This window comes from Geotrypetes seraphini, chromosome 9 (genome assembly GCF_902459505.1).
Source record: "Geotrypetes seraphini chromosome 9, aGeoSer1.1, whole genome shotgun sequence".
NCBI lineage: Eukaryota > Metazoa > Chordata > Amphibia > Gymnophiona > Dermophiidae > Geotrypetes > Geotrypetes seraphini.
The window spans coordinates 13,533,654-13,552,666 of record NC_047092.1 but is presented as its reverse complement, the minus strand read 5'-3'; the positions used below and the strand labels follow the sequence as shown (position 1 = coordinate 13,552,666).

The 19,013-nt window shown below is 42.0% G+C and overlaps 1 protein-coding gene across 4 annotated transcripts in view; it reads left to right on the top strand.

Annotated features, from left to right (window-relative positions):
• CHCHD3 (coiled-coil-helix-coiled-coil-helix domain containing 3) overlaps nt 1-19,013 on the top strand; it is a 319,905-nt gene that overhangs the window by 282,837 nt on the left and 18,055 nt on the right. The window lies entirely within an intron of this gene.

The following is a 19,013-nucleotide window of genomic DNA, read 5'->3' as shown; positions in this document are numbered from 1 at the left end:
CTCCTCAACTAAAATAATTTCTAAAGATGTCTTACAAGTGATATAAATAATTGTATATGTTCAAAATATCATCCTAGTGGCATTCTAATTTCTTTGTTAAAAATCATTTACTTATTTTGTATGCCATTTTGATTGACAGTTTCTATTCTCAATTTCCATGTCACTTTTACCACACTGAAGGTGACTTTTGTTACATAGATGGGCTTTTCAGTGTGTGCAGCAGAGGGCAAATGAAGAAATGCCATAGGGGGTCCATATAATAAGAAAGTGGAATATACAGTACAAAAGAGAAGAAAACAGGATGGTATAATTACCTAGTGTTTTGTACTTGACTGGATCTCTGGCTCCAGCTCCTGCTCCTCAGGCTGGCTCTTTAATAAATGCTAAGAAAAGATCTGTGTTGTTTACCAGGGATTATGTTAATGCACAGGAGCACTCTACTGCTTTTCTGGCCTAAAAATACTTCACTAGTTTGCCAAATTCCTTAGGATTTGTGTAGAAATAAATTTTACATTGGACACACAGCATCTTTTCTGTGTTTACTAACCCAAGTACAGGAATGCTAAAGTGCTAAATATAAGGTCAATTGTCAGCGAGGCAAATATCCATCACATCTGAAACATGAACTAAAAAATATCAGAAAATCATATTATTATAAAAGTATCTGCATATCCCATAATGGATCAAATTCAGAAAACAAAAACATTCTAAAAAAACATCCTAAATATTTAGAAATAAAGAAAGAATAACAGTAATTGCTGAACCCTAAATAACTATGCTCTGGGGAAAGGCCTTTCAGCTTATGCATGAGCCATGTTGCTTGAGCTAGTCTCTGAATGACCCTACTTCAGTCTCAATGCATTTAAATCTTTCTAATATTCCAATACATCAAATGTGCTTTCCTATACCCCAGTCAATACCCATTTCAGTCCCTTGACATCCAATCTTCTGTCTGGCGTTCATTGTGGTTTGTCTATGTTTCTATATCTATTTCCAGTTGCTTTAGACATTCCAACATGGTATTGATGAGGACTCAACATAAGTGGCTCTACCTCTTCAAGCAGATCCTGTCCATTTTCTTGGATTAGAGTGTTGAGGGGAAAGCTTATGCTCAATATTGATTTGACCTTCTTGTTAGGCTGCCCTAATGCACTGTTTTCACTTTTGGGAAAACACTAAATGATATTACTGTCAAACATTAGGAGAACATAAAACAAAGCATTTTCCATTCAGAAAAGAGTTTCAAATGTTTCCAATGGGCATTATGTTGGTAACACTGACCCAAAACCAATATCCATAAAATGCTACACAAATTATTTCATATTTACTATGTCATATGTCGCCCCCTTCATGGTTGAAGTCAACATAGTTAGTAAAGTGATGACAACAAACAAATCGTTAAGAGGCCCTTTCACTAAAGTGTGCTAAATCCTAATGAGAGCTTAGCATACAGAAAATGTTTTACTGCAGGATGCACTAAAGCGTCTTATGCTAGTTTTCCTGTTTCTATTCCTAATTGTGTGCTATTTATTTTTTGTAGGGGGCATGTCATGGGTGGAGGGTCGTGGAAGCATTATTTACCTTGTTTCCCTGAAAATAAGACACTGTCATTAATTTTGGGCCCAAAAAATGCACTAGGTCTTATTTTCGGGGAAACACGAGTAAGTAACTGCAGATTTTTGGTTTGCAAACCTGGAACAGTTTGGGTGGTCAGGTGGGGTAGGGCATAGCTTCTTGTCACAAGGCCACTGTACTACCTGTATCCTCATCATCAGAGCTACTTCTCGATGATATCAGTACTGCTGCTTCAGTTTCTCTTCTTTGAAAATCTTCCAATTCACAGCTTCTATCCCTCCCCCCGCCACATACCCCCCTCCGCTGATCCTTCCATCTCTGCCTCCCATATGAACCCCGCTGACCGCAAGACCGAAATACCTTCTTGTAAAAGGCAGCGTCGGCAACAATCTAGACAGAATGCTTCGTGGCCTTCTCCCGCCAGGGAATTCCCTGCCCTGTGTTGCTGATGACATCATTAGTGATGCGGTAGAGGAATGCCCCAGCAGGAGAAGGCCGCAAAGCAGCCTGTCTAGATTGCTGCCAACACTGCCGTTTCCAAGAAGGTATATCGGTCTCGTAGTCAGTGGGGTTTGGATTGAAGGGTCGGGGGGAGGGGGGGAGCGCTGCTACAGGCAAATCCAGTGCTTCAACTAGGGATTATTTTTGGGATAGGGCTTATATTAAGACCTACCCTGAAAATTATGCTAGGGCTTATTTTTGGGGTAGGCCTTATTTTTGGAGAAACACGGTAGTTAGCAAGCTCAAATTACTGCATGCTAACTGGTTAACACAGGAGCCCTTAAAGCCTCCAAAACTGGAGGTAATAAGTGTTCCCACTTTAATTATTTTCAGTTTACACATGCTAAAGCTAAAATTAGTATACAGCCTGAAAATAAAATAATTGAAAAAAGGCCAAATTTATGGTCAGCACATGGAAAAGTCCTCCCTTAGGATTCACTAATCCCGTTTACTAACACACCTTAATAAATGGACCCCTAAATCAATTTCACCCAATACCCATAAATGTCAAGTACAAAAAGAAAAAAACCCTGTTTTGCAGAACTGTTTGATGTTATCAGTATTTGATAGGAGTGTGCAGAGAAAAATATTTCAATGAGTATCATTTTTTTTATTTGTTTGTTTATTCAGTTATGCTTTAGAACATGTTATGATGGCTACTGTTACATCTTTGGCTTTTTCTATTTCACCTACTTTTAGACAAATACTGTAATACTTTCATCACATCAAAGTTTATTGCTTCGTAGGTAGAAACAGAAACATGATGGTAGATAAAGACCAAATGGCCCATCTAGTCTGCCCATCCACAGTAACGATTATCTCTTTCTCTCTCCGAGAGATCCCACATGCCTATCCCAGGCCCTTTTGAATTCAGACACAGTCTCTGTCTCCACCACCTCTTCTAGGAGACTGTTCCATTTATCTACCACCCTTTCAGTAAAAAACGTATTTCTTAGATTACTCCAGAGCCTATCACCTCTTAACTTCATCCTATGCCCTCTCATTGCAGAGTTTCCATTCAAATGAAAGAGACTTGACTCATGCGCATTTACATTACGTAGGTATTTAAACGTCTTTATCATATCTCCCCTCTCCCGCCTTTTCTCCAAAGTATACAGATTGAGATCTTTAAGTCTGTTCCCATATGCCTTATGATGAAGACCACATACCATTTTAGTAGCATTCCTCTGGACCGTCTCCATCCTTTTTACATCTTTTTGAAGGTGCGGTCTCCAGAATTGTACACAATATTATAAATGAGGTCTTATATAGGGGCATCAATACCTCCTTTTTTCTACTGGCCATATCTCTCCCTATACAACCTAGCATCCATCTAGCTTTCGCCGTCATCTTTTCAACCTGTTTGGCCACTTTAAGATTATCACATACAATCACACCCAAGTTCCGCTCTTCTGTCGTGCACATAAGTTCTTCACCCCCTAAACTGAACCGTTCCCTCGGGTTTTTGCAGCCTAAATGCATGACCTTGCATTTCTTAGCATTAAATTTTAGCTGCCAAATTTCAGACCATTCTTCAAGCTTCGCCAGGTCTTTCTTCATTTATTCACACCATCCGGCATGTCTACTTTATTGCAGATTTTGGTATCATCCTTAAAGAGGCAAGGCTGCCCTGTGAACTTCTAAAAGCTAAGTTACTCAGCATTTCATATTCTGCTCTTTTAACTGGTTTTCAGCATTATATCTGCTTAATTTCTCTTCTTCTCCCTGTTTCTTACTAAAAAAAATATTAAAAACACAAAAAAATAAACCCTTCTCCTTCCTCTGTTAAATCTTATTTCCTCTTCATAGGAAAAAGGGTAAGACTTTGTTAACTCTAATTAAATCCTGGTGCCTGTGGCTCAGGGTGACTAAAGTAGGGAAAATCCTGTTATAAATCCTGTGTTTTAGGGTAGCACTGATAGAACCTGCATTTTTGTTTAAAATACTGTGTTTTAGGTGGCATAGAGCCTATATTTCTGTCTTACTAGTGTTCAGCCATTGTTTTCTGCTGATTAGGTGGAGAAGGGAGGGGCTCTGGTTTACTTCTAAGGTTAATTGCATTATCTTTGGGACATTGCTGTGCAAGGCTGCCCTGTGAACTTCTAAAAGCTAAGTTACTCAGCATTTCATATTCTGCTCTTTTAACTGGTTTTCAGCATTATATCTGCTTAATTTCTCTTCTCCTCCCTGTTTCTTACAAAAAAAAATATTAAAAACACAAAAAAATAAATCCTTCTCCTTCCTCTGTTAAATCTTATTTCCGCTTTCACTTTCCCTTCATAGGAATAAGGGTAAGACTTATAGTCCCACCAACCCCAGGGACCACTATTCAAATATAGAGACCCATATAATCAGGACTTCACAACCAATCAAGATGACCTTTATTCTATGCAATCACTGTGGTGCTTTAATTCCAAGACATACTATTTGGAGGCTTAAGGCTTGCCCCATCTGTCTTCAACTTGCCAGTATTAAGGAGGAGCTCTGCAAACTTAAACAGGAATTGAATACAATTAAAGCAGCTTCCATCACTCCACAAAATCATACCAACTTACCACCTCTACCTCAAAGAATAAAACAGCCCAGGAATAAATGGGTCACAGTAGGCTCAGGAAGACTGCGACATGTAACACAGAAACATCCACCTTCACTAATATTACCTCTACAGAATTCCTTCGCTCCACTAGTGCACTGCGATACTCAGGAAAACAGAAGGGAGGTGGGACTGGAACCAATGAAGGTAACTCAAGAGAACAAGCGCACCCTAAGTACAAATAAAAAAGCCAAAAACAGAAAACTATTACTGTTGGGGGATTCCATCATCAGAGGCATTAACCTTGGAACACAGGTCGAGGAGACCAAAATAGTGAAATGTCTTCCAGGATCCTCAGCTACCAGAAGTTCCAGGCAAATACTGACTATAATTAAGGAAGAAACTAAGGATTTTAACACTGATGTTGTTATCCATCTGGGAACATATGACCTGGCCAACAACTCCACACTTGCAGCACAGAAAGCTTTTCGGGAGCTTGGTGAGGGCGTGAAACCTTTTGTAAAGACTTTAGCTTTTTCTGAAATACTGCCTGCATATGGAAAGGGAGAGCAAAGAGTGAAAAACACAGAGGACTTCAATAGATGGCTCAGAGCCTGGTGTCATCAAGAAGGCTTCAGGTACATAGGAGGATGGGGAAATACATGGAAGGACAAGAAGCTATATTGCACTGATGGGCTACATATTACTACAGCAGGAAAAAGAAACCTTGCAGAGAAATTTAGACAATATTTTTCTAGGCATTTAAACTAGAAGGTGGGGGTGGTGTTTGTACGAAGGACAATTATAGAGGCCACCCCCGGCAAAAGAAAAGATGTGAAAGTAGTAAAGTCTGCAACATAAGCAATATCAGCAACTCATTTCTTAGTATAGCAACGGAAAGTGAAACGACACAAAAATCCATACGAAAAAGGAGATTATCGCTGAAAAATAGTTGGAAAGCGATGACCACAAATGCTCGCAGTCTAAGCAACAAAGTTCATGATCTGCAAGCCCTGATATTAGAAGCAGATCTAGATATTGTTGCTATCACAGAGACATGGTTCAGTGAATCACATGGATGGGATGCAAATATACCGGGATATAATCTTTTTAGGAAGGACAGAGATGGTCATAAAGGTGGAGGAGTAGCTCTCTATGTAAAGATCAATATCCAAGCGACCGAAATGCAAGGGACCTGGGGAGAGGAAGAAGCTATATGGATTGCTCTGAAAAGAGAAGATGGAACTTCTATCTACGTGGGTGTAGTCTACAGACCTCCGACTCAATCGCAGCAAATTGATAAGGATCAGATTGTGGATATCCAAAAGTTTGGAAGGAAAGAGGAGGTTCTGCTGTTGGGAGATTTCAACCTGCCGGATGCGGACTGGAATGTTCCGTCTGCGGAATCGGAAAGAAGTAGGGAGATTGTGGATGCCTTTCAAGAGGCTCTGCTCAGACAAATGGTGACGGAACCCACAAGGGAAAAAGCGATATTGGATCTGGTCCTCACAAATGGAGAGAGTATCTCTAATGTTCGAGTGGGTGCTCACCTGGGTAGTAGCGATCATCAAACGGTTTGGTTTGATATAACGGCTAAAGTGGAGAGCGGCCACACGATACTTAAAGTCCTAGATTTCAAACGTACGGACTTTAATGCAATGGGAAAGTACCTGAAGAAAGAGCTGTTAGGATGGGAGGACATAAGAGAAGTGGAAAGTCAGTGGTCTAAGCTGAAAGGAGCGATAAAAATGGCTACGGACCTTTATGTGAAGAAAATCAATAAAAACAAGAGAAAAAGGAAGCCGATATGGTTCTCCAACCTAGTGGCTGAGAAAATAAAGGCGAAAGAGATGGCGTTCATGAAATATAAAAAAAACCCAAGAAGAGGTGAGCAGAAAGGACTACAGGGTGAAACTGAAAGAAGCCAAGAGAGAGATACGTTTGGCGAAGGCACAGGCGGAAGAACAAATGGCTAAAAATGTAAAAAAGGGAGATAAAAATTTTTTCAGATATATTAGTGAAAGGAGGAAGATAAAAAATGGAATTGCTAGGCTAAAAGATGCTGGGAACAAATATGTGGAGAGTGATGAGGAGAAAGCAAATGTACTAAACAAATACTTCTGTTCTGTGTTCACAGAAGAAAATCCTGGAGAAGGACCGAGATTGTCTGGCAAAGTTACACGAGAAAATGGAGTAGATTCTGCGCCATTCACGGAGGAGGGTGTTTATGAGCAACTTGAAAAACTGAAGGTGGACAAAGCGATGGGACCAGACGGGATCCATCCCAGGATACTAAGGGAGCTCAGAGAGGTTCTGGCGAGTCTTATTAAAGACTTGTTCAACAAATCTCTGGAGACGGGAGTGATTCCTGGGGATTGGAGGAGAGCGGATGTGGTCCCTATTCATAAAAGTGGTCACAGGGATGAAGCAGGAAACTACAGGGAGCCTTACTTCAGTTGTTGGAAAAATAATGGAAGTGTTGCTGAAAAAAAGGATAGTGTACTTCCTTGAATCTAATGGGTTACAGGATCAGAGGCAACATGGCTTTACAAAAGGTAAATCGTGCCAAACGAACCTGATTGAATTTTTTGATTGGGTGACCAGAGAGCTGGATCGAGGACATATGCTAGATGTAATTTACTTGGATTTCAGCAAAGCCTTTGATACAGTTCCTCATAGGAGGCTGTTGAACAAACTTGAAGGGCTGAAGTTAGGACCCAAAGTGGTGAACTGGGTCAGAAACTGGCTGTCGGACAGACGCCAGAGGGTGGTGGTTAATGGAAGTCGCTCGAAGGAAGGAAAGGTGACTAGTGGAGTCCCTCAGGGTTCGGTGCTGGGGCCAATCCTGTTCAATATGTATGTGAGTGACATTGCTGAAGGGTTAGAAGGAAAAGTGTGCCTTTTTGCAGATGATACCAAGATTTGTAACAGAGTAGACACCGAAGAGGGAGTGGAAAATATGAAAAAGGATCTGCAAAAGTTAGAGGAATGGTCCAATGCCTGGCAACTAAAATTCAATGCAAAGAAATGCAGAGTAATGCATTTGGGGATTAATAATAGGAAGGAACCGTATATGCTGGGAGGAGAGAAGCTGAAATGCACGGACGGGGAGAGGGACCTTGGGGTGATAGTGTCCGAAGATCTAAAGGCGAAAAAAACAGTGTGACAAGGCAGTGGCTGCTGCCAGAAGGATGCTGGGCTGTATAAAGAGATGCGTAGTCAGTAGAAGGAAGAAGGTGTTGATGCCCCTGTACAAGTCATTGGTGAGGCCCCACTTGGAGTATTGTGTTCAGTTTTGGAGACCGTATCTGGCGAAAGACGTAAGAAGACTTGAGGCGGTCCAGAGGAGGGCGAGGAAAATGATAGGAGGCTTGCGCCAGAAGATGTATGAGGAGAGACTGGAAGCCCTGAATATGTATACCCTAGAGCACAGGTGTCAAAGTCCCTCCTTGAGGGCCGCAATCCAGTCGGGTTTTCAGGATTTCCCCAATGAAGATGCATGAGATCTATTTGCATGCACTGCTTTCATTGTATGCTAATAGATCTCATGCATATTCATTGGGGAAATCCTGAAAACCCGACTGGATTGCAGCCCTCGAGGAGGGACCTTGACACTCCTGCCCTAGAGGAAAGGAGAGACAGGGGAGATATGATTCAGACGTTCAAATACTTGAAGGGTATTAACGTAGAACAAAATCTTTTCCAGAGAAAGGAAAATGGTAAAACCAGAGGACATAATTTGAGGTTGAGGGGTGGTAGATTCAGGGGCAATGTTAGGAAATTCTACTTTACGGAGAGGGTAGTGGATGCCTGGAATGTGCTCCCGGAGAGGTGGTGGAGAGTAAAACTGTGACTGAGTTCAAAGAAGCGTGGGATGAACACAGAAGATTTAGAATCAGAAAATAATATTAAATATTGAACTAGGCCAGTTACTGGGCAGACTTGCACGGTCTGTGTCTGTATATGGCCGTTTGATGGAGGATGGGCTGGGGAGGGCTTCAATGGCTGGGAGGGTGTAGATGGGCTGGAGTAAGTCTTAACAGAGATTTTGGCAGTTGGAACCCAAGCACAGTACCGGGTAAAGCTTTGGATTCTTGCCCAGAAATAGCTAAGAAGAAAAAAAAAAAAAAAAAAGTCAGGTTGGGCAGACTGGATGGACCATTCGAGTCGTTATCTGCCGTCATCTACTATGTTACTATGTTACTATGACAACCCTTCAGCAATATTGTTTATAAAAATGTTAAAAAGAACAGGCCCAAGAACAGAACCTTGAGGCACACCACTGATAACATCCCTTTCCTCAGAGCGATCTCCATTGATCACTACCCTCTGTCGGCTTCCACTCAACCAGTTCTTGACCCAGCCCATCAGAAGTAAAAATGGCGCAAAACAACAGAAAATTCACTGCAAGAGTGTTCCAATCGGTGATGAAATATTTTTTCCTAAAAGGGAACTCAGCCAAACACATTTACAATAATGTATCAGTTACATTAGTGGATAATTACAGGCACGCGTGCAAAAAGAAAGAATTGAAGGTGGAGCTAGAGAGCCCAGAGAAGTATAACAGAGGCAGTGTGAAAAATCTGGAGTAGATTCCTTCTGAAGCAGCACGCAGCTATAGGGAAATAGGTGTTCTTACTCTGGTAAGCTCTTTTCTAATAGATAGGTGAGACATTCTAGACAGTAGGGTTATTTCCCTATAGCCGTGTAACTGGGCCCAAAGTGAGTTACCTATATTAAAAGTATATCAATGGAAGAAGCAGAATTTAAACCCTCTTTTTATGGTTCCAGGCAAATTTCTATAACTACTAGCTTATTACTGTTTATTTTGAACGTTCTGTCAATTTTCTTTAAATCATTCTCTTAAATAAAATAAGGTTATATAAATGTGAACTTCTCCAGCATCTAGCAATATGTATTTACTGTGTATCTATCTGTACATGTATATATCATGCACAGTGGGGACTAAAAAGTAGTCATGTTAATTGCTAAGAAAAGCTGGGAAGTCACCTGGACATGTGACACTATACCAGGGATGTCAAACTCAGGCCCACAGGGTAATTAAATTTGGCCCGCGAGAAAATACCCTGTTGCTTCCCTCCCTCCATCTCATTGTCCACCATCTCTCTCCCGGCTTCCCGGTCTCACCTTCAGAGCAGCCTGCAGAGGATTGCCGATCGGCTGTAGCAATCCTAGTAGGCTGCCGTAGCCTCCGCATGTTCCCTCTGTCACGTTCCTGTACATCAGAGGAAGGGCGGGACTGCGCCAGAGGGAACATGCTGCGGAGGCTGTTGGCAGCCTGCTAGGATCACTACAACTGACCGGTGATCATCTGCTTTGAAGGTGAAACCGGGAAGCCGAAGGACTTTAGAAATAAGGGGGAATACATGCAGGCGTTCGAGAGGGAGGGGAGGGAGGGGGCCCTGTTGTAGAAGTACATGGAAGGAAGGAGGGGTCCAAAGAGACGTGCTTATACTGGACTGAGGGTGGGGGAGGGGAAGAAATAATGGGTCTAAAAACAGAGGAGAGGGAGAGAGATGGTGGATAATGGGATGGAGGGGAGGGAAGGAACAGAAAGGGAGAGAAGTTGAACACAAGGGATGGTGTGGAGGGGGGGATAGAGATACTGGATAGGAGACCTGGCAAGTGAGTTATCAGAAGAAAACCAGAGCCTGGGACCAACAAGATTTGAATAATGACCAGACAACATAAGGTAGAAAAAATAATTTTGTTTTCTGTTTTGTGATTACAATATATCAGATTTGAAATGTGTATCCTGCCAGAGCTGGTGTTAGACCGCAAACGTGAGCTAAGATTTAACAGAGAGAGGAAAAGTCTTTTTTGTTAGTTTATTTTGTTTACACCACAGCGCCAGTGGGGGTAGGAAAGGGCAAAGGGAGTGAAGAGGCTATAAAATAAACCCACCAGGATGCTTGAAAAAAACACCAACTTGGGCAAGAAAATCGAATCGAAATATCGATTCAATAGGCTGAATCGAATTGAATCCAATTTTTTTTTTCCTAAATTGGACAGTACTAGTCTGCAGAGAAGAGAATCCAGGCCCTTTATGCCACCCTAACACACTTCTGGAAAGTGTGATTCCACCAAAACCCACTGTACTGCCATATAGGTGATACCTGCAGGCAAAAGAGCACAAGAATTGCCATACTGGGACAGGCCGAAGGTCCATCAAGCCCAGTATCATGTTTCCAACAGTGGCCAACTCAGGTTCTAAGTACCTCGCTAGATCCCAAGTAGTAAAACAGATTTTATGCTGTTTATCCTAGGAATAAGCAGTAGATTTTTCCAAGCCATCTCAATAATGGCCTATGGACTTCTCTTTTAAGATATTATCCAAACTTAATTGATTTCACCGCATTCTCCAACAACTAATTCCAGAGTTCAATTACATGTTGTATGAAGAAATATTTTCTCTAGTATGTTTTACATCTACTACTTAGTAGCTTCATCGCATGCCTCCTAGTATTTTTGAAAAGAATAAAGGGGAAAGTGTTGTGCAGTGGTTAAAGCTACAGCCTCAGCACCCTGGGGTTGTGGGTTCAAACCCATGCTGCTCCTTGTGACCCTGGGTAAGTCACTTAATCCTCACCAGAAAACCAAATACAGGAATGAGAAAGAAATCATCAAATTCCAGATCCAATACCTCTCTCGGAGACATTTCAAATTCTTGTCAAAGACACAAATTCATTGAACATTTCTTGCATCAATGATATCATTGATGCAAGAAATGTTCAATGAATTTGTGTCTTTGACAAGAATTTGAAACATCTCTGAGAGAGGTATTGGATCTGGAATAAGTCACTTAATCCCCCATTGCCCCAGGTATATTAGATAGATTGAGAGCCCACCGGGACAGACAGGGAAAAGTGCTCGAGTACCTGAATAAACTCATGTAAACCGTTCTGAGCTCTCCTGAGAGAACAGTATAAAAATTGAATAAATAAATAAATTAATTAATAATTTATTAGAAAATCATGTTGGACTATCATATGATACAATATTATTTGGAACAGCAATGAGAACACAAAGTCCGATTTCAGCTAGCAATAATAAACTTTTATTAATTTTAACAGGGGTCGCCATACAGCAAATTACTCAGAACTGGAAGGATTACACTAAATTGAATTACACTTTTTGGTGGAATTCAATTTGTCATATATATAAAACTAGTCTTTAAGCCCGTTAGATTAACGGGTGCTAGAACATATGTGTGTGTGTCTGTCTTTTTTTCTCTCTCTCTCCTTAGCCGCTTTCTTTCTTTCTGCCTTTCTTTTTCCTTGGCTGTCCATCACCACCCCTTGCCTGCTCCCCCTGTCCATTTTCCCTTCCTTTTACCTCCACTGTGTCCACCACCACCCCTTCACTGCTCTCCTTATGCTGCAGCAGCCCTTCTCCCTTTGTTTTACCTCCCCCCTGTCCAGCAGCACCTCTTTCCTTCTCCCCCTGTCCAACATTAGTCCTCCGTTATTTTTTCTTCACCTCCCCTGTCCATCAGCATCTCTTTCCTTCTCCCCCTGTCCAGCAGTAGGCATCCCTTCCTTTTTTATCCTCCCTCCTCCTTCTTATCCCTATGATACTCTTACCTTGCTCTGCCCCTGATCAGAGGTTCCCGACAGCTGCCCAGTTGCACCCATTGGAAAAGTTCCCACTGCCGCATCCCGCACCCCTCCTGACGCGGCTCCCGCTGTCCTTTCTGTCTGTCCCTGGCCTCCTTTGCCTGTCTGTCTTTCTGTGTATCTCCCTGACCCTGTGTCTTTCTTCTTTCCTTTCTGTCTCCCTTCCTCCCTCTGTCTGTCTGTCCAAAGCAGCATTCCATCCCCCTCCCCCCACACCAGTTCCCTGTGCACCTGCCCCTGTGTCTTTCTTATTTTCTTTGTGTTTCCCTTCCTCTCTCTGTCTGTCCAAAGCAGCATTCCATCCCCCTCCATTTCCCTCCCCCACACCAGTTCCCTGAGCACCTGCCCCTGTGTATTTCTTATTTTCTTTGTGTTTCCCTTCCTCTCTCTGTCTGTCTGTCCGTCCAAAGCAGCATTCCCTTCCCCTCCATTTCCCTCCCTCCCCCCCCCCACCAGTTCCCTGTGCAGCAGCATTAGCGTTTCCTCTACCCGCCCCTGTCCCTTCCCCTTCCCCTTCCCGCGGGCCGGACTACAAAGGTGGTGATTCCAGCAGCGCTTTTATCAGTCTCCACACGCTGCTTCGGGCCCTTCTGCCCTGATTTACTCTGGCACGTCCCTGATGACATCATCAGAGACGCGGCAGAGCAAATCAGGGCAGTAGAAGGGCCCGAAGCAGCGTGTGGAGACTGATGTACACGCTGCTTGAATCGCCATTCGGACCCGCGGGAAGAGAAGGGGGTGGGCGGCAAAGGAGAAACGGAGATCGGCGGCGGCGACAGGAGAAACGGATAACGTCGTCTGGCTGCGGTCCGGCTTGTGGAGGCGATCGGGTGGTGACGTATTCGTGCGCATGCGCACTCCTTCGGCCACAGACCTACAGCGCACGGAACACGAAAATAGGACTGCGCAAGCGCGAGTTAGCCTTTTATTATATAGGATGGAAAAAGTATTGGCATTACAACAAGGTTATATTAAAAAATTTAATAAAATATGGGGACCATTGACAAATTATTCTACTGATCAGATATAATAACACATGTATAGAACATATAGAAGGGGTAGGGAGGGAAAACTATTGTAATATTAATATGATATAAAATTCTGATAAAGGGTTTATTTAATTCACATTGTAAGAACATTTAATAATAATTTCAAGTGTTTTTTTCATAATTGAATGTATTACATGTATTTCACTTGATGTAAGAATTTAAAAAAAGAATAAAAAATATTAAAAAAAAAATAAATAAGTGATTCATATCTACCCTTTCCACTCCATTCAGTATTTTATAGACCTCTGTCATATCACCCCAAGCTGTCTCCTTCCTAAACTGAAAAGCCCTAACCACTTTAGCCTTTCCTTATAGGGAAGTCATCCCATCCCTTTTATAATTTTCATTACCCTTCTCTGTACATTTTCTAATTCTGCTATATCTTTTTTGAGAAATGGTGACCAAAGCTGCACACAGTATTCAAGGTGCAGCCGTACCATAGAGCGATACAAGGTCTCATCTTTGTTCTGTTCCGTTTCTAATAATTCCTAACATTTTATTTGCTTTCTTAGCCACCACTGCACATTGAGCTGAGAGGTGCAACGCATCCGCAATGAGGACACCTAGATCCTTTTCCTGGGCAATGACTTCTAATATGGAACCCTGCTTCACGTAGCTATAGTTTGGGTGCTTCTTTCCCACATGCATCACTTTGCACTTGCTCACATAAAACATCATATGCCATTTTAACATCCAGTCTCGCATGGTCCTCTTGCAATTTTTCACAATCCTCTTACTATTTAACAACTTTGTATCATCAGCAAATTTAATTATCTCACTAGTTATTCCCATCTCTAGATCATTGATAAATATGTTAAAAAGCAGTAGTCTTAGCACAGACCTCTGGGGAACCCTAATTATCCAAACAACCCATGTGGAATTTAAGAACCTCTCTAACACAAGGATTACCCACGGCATGAATAACTCTCAAATGGCTATGTCTGTTTTAAGAAGGAGGAAAAAGCCTCAGACTCAAACTTGCCGCTAGCATATTCAGCATATAGGCAAGCAATAAACAGATATTAAAGCCCCAGATATTTAAAAAAAACTTAGCTTGTGAGCCCACTAGGGACAGAGAAAGTACCTGTACGGTCTATAATGTGTATAGTGCTGTATATAATCTAGAAGCGCAATAGTAGGGTTTCTTAAATGTACCCCCCCCCCTTCCTTGGAACCTCATGCAGGCCCTGAGCCCTCCCTGTGATGTAATTTCCTGTTCAGTTGGCGGGCTCAAGCTGGTGTGAGCAACAGGTAAAAGATGCTGCTCACTGCTAGCTTAGAACAAAAGATTTTAAGAGGTACCTGGGGGGGGGGGGGGAGAGGAGTGTATGCTGTGCTCTTTCTGCCTTGGGCACCAGTTTCCCTCACTCCACCACTGACTAAGTCTACTTTTATGCATGCAAACTTGTGTGCACAACTGTTCGTGCTGTGACTATGAAAACCAATACCTCAAATAAAGAACTCAGTACTGATAGTGTGCACAAATCAATGTTCAATTTTTCAAAAGAGTACTTATCTTATCACAACACTGTCTCGGCATCCCCCACCCACCCACCCACCCAAACACAATCCCTTACCCCGACCTGGCACCATTGCACAGGACGTGCCGGTGCCCGAAGGTCCTTGCTCTTGCCTGGGCTGGGCCCTGAGCATCTGCGCATGCTCAAGGCTTTCTAATCTCGGAGAGAGCGAGAACCATAAGCCCTTGAGCATGTGCAGATGCTCAAGGCCCAGCCCAGGCAAGAGGGAGGATCTTCCGCGCTACACGGCTAGAACTAATGCCAACTCAAAGCTGGCTATTACGCGCGTTAAACCGCTAACGCGGCTTCGTAAAAGGAGCCCTATATGTTTGGATCATAATTAAATAGGCAATATGATAATTGAAGTATGGCCAAGTGTTTTATGTTTCCTTCCCTTAGTTCAAGCTGACTGTTTTGAAATATTCCTCTGCTCAGTTCCAGATTTTGATGGTCATATAAGTTGTAATGAAGCTAGCAACGCAGTGACAGTTGATCTAAAAATCAATGCTTAGGATTTATGAGGAGGGGAGGGGCAAGTTTTCCAGAAATATGAAGGCCTCTGATCCACGTTTTTAAACATAAGATGCAATTAAGTACCAAACTGTGTAAATTTTTTTTTTTTTCCTTTGTGGCTGCGGTTTTCGTACTATGAGCCTTCGTTCGCCAATGCATGGTCCTTGTAACATGGATCAAAATTTATACATAAGCTGTAACCCTTAAAAATAACCTTGGCTGCCTCCCAATCCCTAGGAGCAATGAACACTGCCTTTTCCACATGGCAGTTCAACCACCTCAGAGCCACAGAGCTGGCCTGCAAGTAATTTTCTGATGGAAATTTTTCTAAATGCAAAATTTTGGTGACTCAAATCCATAGAATTTTAGTTCCTTATTGGACAGATCAAGAGAAATAAGCTAGGTTGTATTTTGTTAGAGCCAGCAAATGAAATACTAACTTCCCATTTTTGTATGTGTGTGAAGGGGATGTACGCTGGATCTCTAAGGGAGAGAGGAGGGGGTAACAAATAGTATGGTTAGGCAGATTAGATAAGCCATATTACATTACATTACATTACATTAGGGATTTCTATTCCGCCATTACCTTGCGGTTCAAGGCGGATTACAAAAGGTTAATTTAGAAATACAGAGTTACATTGATTGTAGATTTTATAAACATAAACGGGTTGTTGGGGGTGAGGTGGTTTGTAAGAGAATTAATAGTTGGTCATAGTGGAGGTTCTTTTGTTGTTGTTAGAGCAGTAATGGGTAGATCAGATGTCGGTTTTAGAGTTACTAAGAGGTCGTGATGTTATTGCTGTTTCAGGAATTTCTTGAAAAGTGTGGTTTTTATTTCTTTTCTGAACGTCCTATAGTCTGGAGTGGTCATCAGAAGGTTGGAGATCTGGTTATCCAGCCTTGCGGCTTGGGTGGCTAGGAGGCCGTCGTGTAGTTTTTTTCTTTTTACTTCTTTGATTGGGGGGGGTATGAATGGGGAGTGTGTTTTTCTGTGTCTGGTAGTGGGTGCTTGGATGAGGCGATTGTTCAGGTATGATGGGCTGTCTCCGTGTAGGGTTTTAAATAGTATGCAGTAGAATTTGAATTGGATTCTTTCTTGGATTGGAAGCCAATGTGAGTTGATGAAGGCTTCAGTGATGTGGTCGTGTTTTCTCAATGAGTAGATGAGTCTCAAAGCTGTATTTTGGATTGTTTGGAGTTGTTTAATCGTGGTTACAGGGCAAGGAAGGAAGAGGATGTTGCAGTAGTCCAATATACCTAGTATTAGTGATTGTACTATAAGTTGGAATTGTGTTCTTTCAAAGAATTTTCGGACTTGTCTCAGATTTCTCATGACAGCGAATGATTTCTGAATTGTTTTGTTTATTTGCGGTTGCATAGTGCAGCATCTGTCTATGGTCATGCCAAGTAGTTTAATGGTGGTTTGGATTGGGTATTTGATTGCGTTTATTTCTAAGTTGGTTGTGGTTTGGACCTTGTCATTTTCGAGAAGGATGAATTTGGTTTTGTCTTGGTTGAGTTTAAGTTTGTGTTTTTCCATCCAGGTTGTGACTGTTTCAAGTGTTTGGTGAAGTTTGTCTGTCATGGTTGGTTTAGAGTGGTCAAATGGGATGAGGATGGTGATGTCATCAGCATAACTATAGGTGGTTATGCCCAAATTGTCCAGATGCGTTCCTAGAGAAGCGGTGTAGAGATTGAAGAGGGTAGGTGATAGTGGAGATCCTTGTGGTACGCCGCAGGGGTTTGACCAGGATTCTGACTTTTCTTTGTTTGATTTTACACTGTAAGTTCTGAGTTTTAGGAATCCTTCAAACCATGAGTATACTTTATCTGAGATGCCTATTGCGTCTAAGATCTGTAGAAGGATGTTGTGATCCACTAAGTCGAATGCTGCAGTTAGGTCCAGTTGTATGAGAAGCATTTTTTTCCCTGTACTAAGGTGTTGTCTGACGGTATCCATAAGGGAGCCTAGTAGTGTCTCTGTACTGAAGTTTGTTCTGAAGCCAGATTGCGTGGGGTGGAGTAGGTTGTGGTCATCTATGTAGTTGGAGAGGAGTTTGGCTACTAGGCCTTCTATAATTTTGACATATAGCGGAATTGAGGCTATAGGTCTAAAGTTAGATGGGTGGTTTTGTGGTGCTTTTGGGTCTTTTTGGATTGGGGTGATGACGATTTCGCTGAGGTCAGCAGGGAATGTGCCTTCTGTGAGCGTGAATTGAATCCATTGTAGAATTATGGTGCGGAATTTTACACTAGAGGTGGTAAGGAGATATGAGGGGCAATGGTTGAGGTCACAGGAGGCATGGCTGTATTTTTTGTAGAATTTGTTGAATTCTGACCATTGTATGTTAGGGAATTGAGTCCAAATTCTGTCTGCTGCGGTTGCCTCTTTTCCTGTAGAGTGGATTGTGATTGAGTTTTGATGGGATGGGTTGAGGATGAGAGTGGCTCTGGTGTTGGTAATTTTGTTCTTGAAGTGTTCTGCTAAGAGGGTGGGTGATGGTGGAGGGGTGTTCGTGGTGGTAGTATATGGTTTGGTGTCTGTTAATTCTTTCAGGATTTGGAATATTTTTTTGGAGTCTTGGGTTTCCGTGCCTATGAGATTAGTATAGTAGTTTTTCCTCTTTTCCCTTAGTAGATTTTTGTATTGTTTGTTGATTTTTTTCCAGTCGGTTTTTGTTTGATCTTGGTTCTTTTTCCTCCATTTTCTTTCTAATCTTCTACATTGTCTTTTGAGTTGGAGTAGTTCATTATCGAACCATTGGTCTGATTTCCTGCTGGTTCTGGTTTTGGTTTGTAGGGGGGCCAGATCATCAAGGATGTTAGTGGATATCTTTTTCCAGTGGGAGATGAAGTTTTTTGGGTCGCAGTTTTGGATGGTTTCATCTACATTTGACCAGAAAATGGTTGGATCGATATGTTTGCGTGTGGTATATGTGGTTTTTTTTGATTGAGGTGTGTGTTCGGTCTTAGACCAACTGATGTTGAAGTTGTATGTGTAGTGGTCTGACCATAGGGATGGGGACCATGTTCCGTTAGTAGTTTGGATTGCTGGATTAGATGGTTGGAGAGACATGAATGCAGCAATGTCTAGTTGATGACCTTTTTCATGGGTGGTTTGTGGGTTTAGGATCTGGAAGGATAAGGCTTTGAGGAAGGATAGGCAGTTATTTGCTGGGGTGGAAGTTGTGTCTTCTAGGTGTAGGTTTAGGTCTCCTAGGATGAGGTTATATTCTGCTGTTAATGAGTTTTGGTAGATGAAGTTTTCAAATTCAGGTCTCACTGTGGTCCAGTTTCCTGGTGTTATGTAGCAGAGTAAGCAGTTTAGTGAGTTTTGTAGTGTTTGGTTTGTGAGTTGACACGCTAGGAAATCCATTTGCGGAGTGGATGTTTTTTCAAGTACGTTTAGAGTTAGGGAGTTCTTGATTATTATTGCTAGTCCTCCTCCTCTTTTTTTTTCTCTGCAGGTTACTGTTATTTTGTATCCTGGCGGACATACTTCTTTTATTCTAGGGTCTGTGTCTGAGGTTAACCAGGTTTCAGTGAGGAATAGGCAGTCAAGTTTTTCTGTTTTTATCCAATTTTTTATGTTTTCTGTTTTGGGTCCTAGTGCTCTGATGTTAGCATAGGCACATGTAAGGGAGGTTGTGTCGGTCTTTATCTACCTTCATTTGTCTATGGTTCT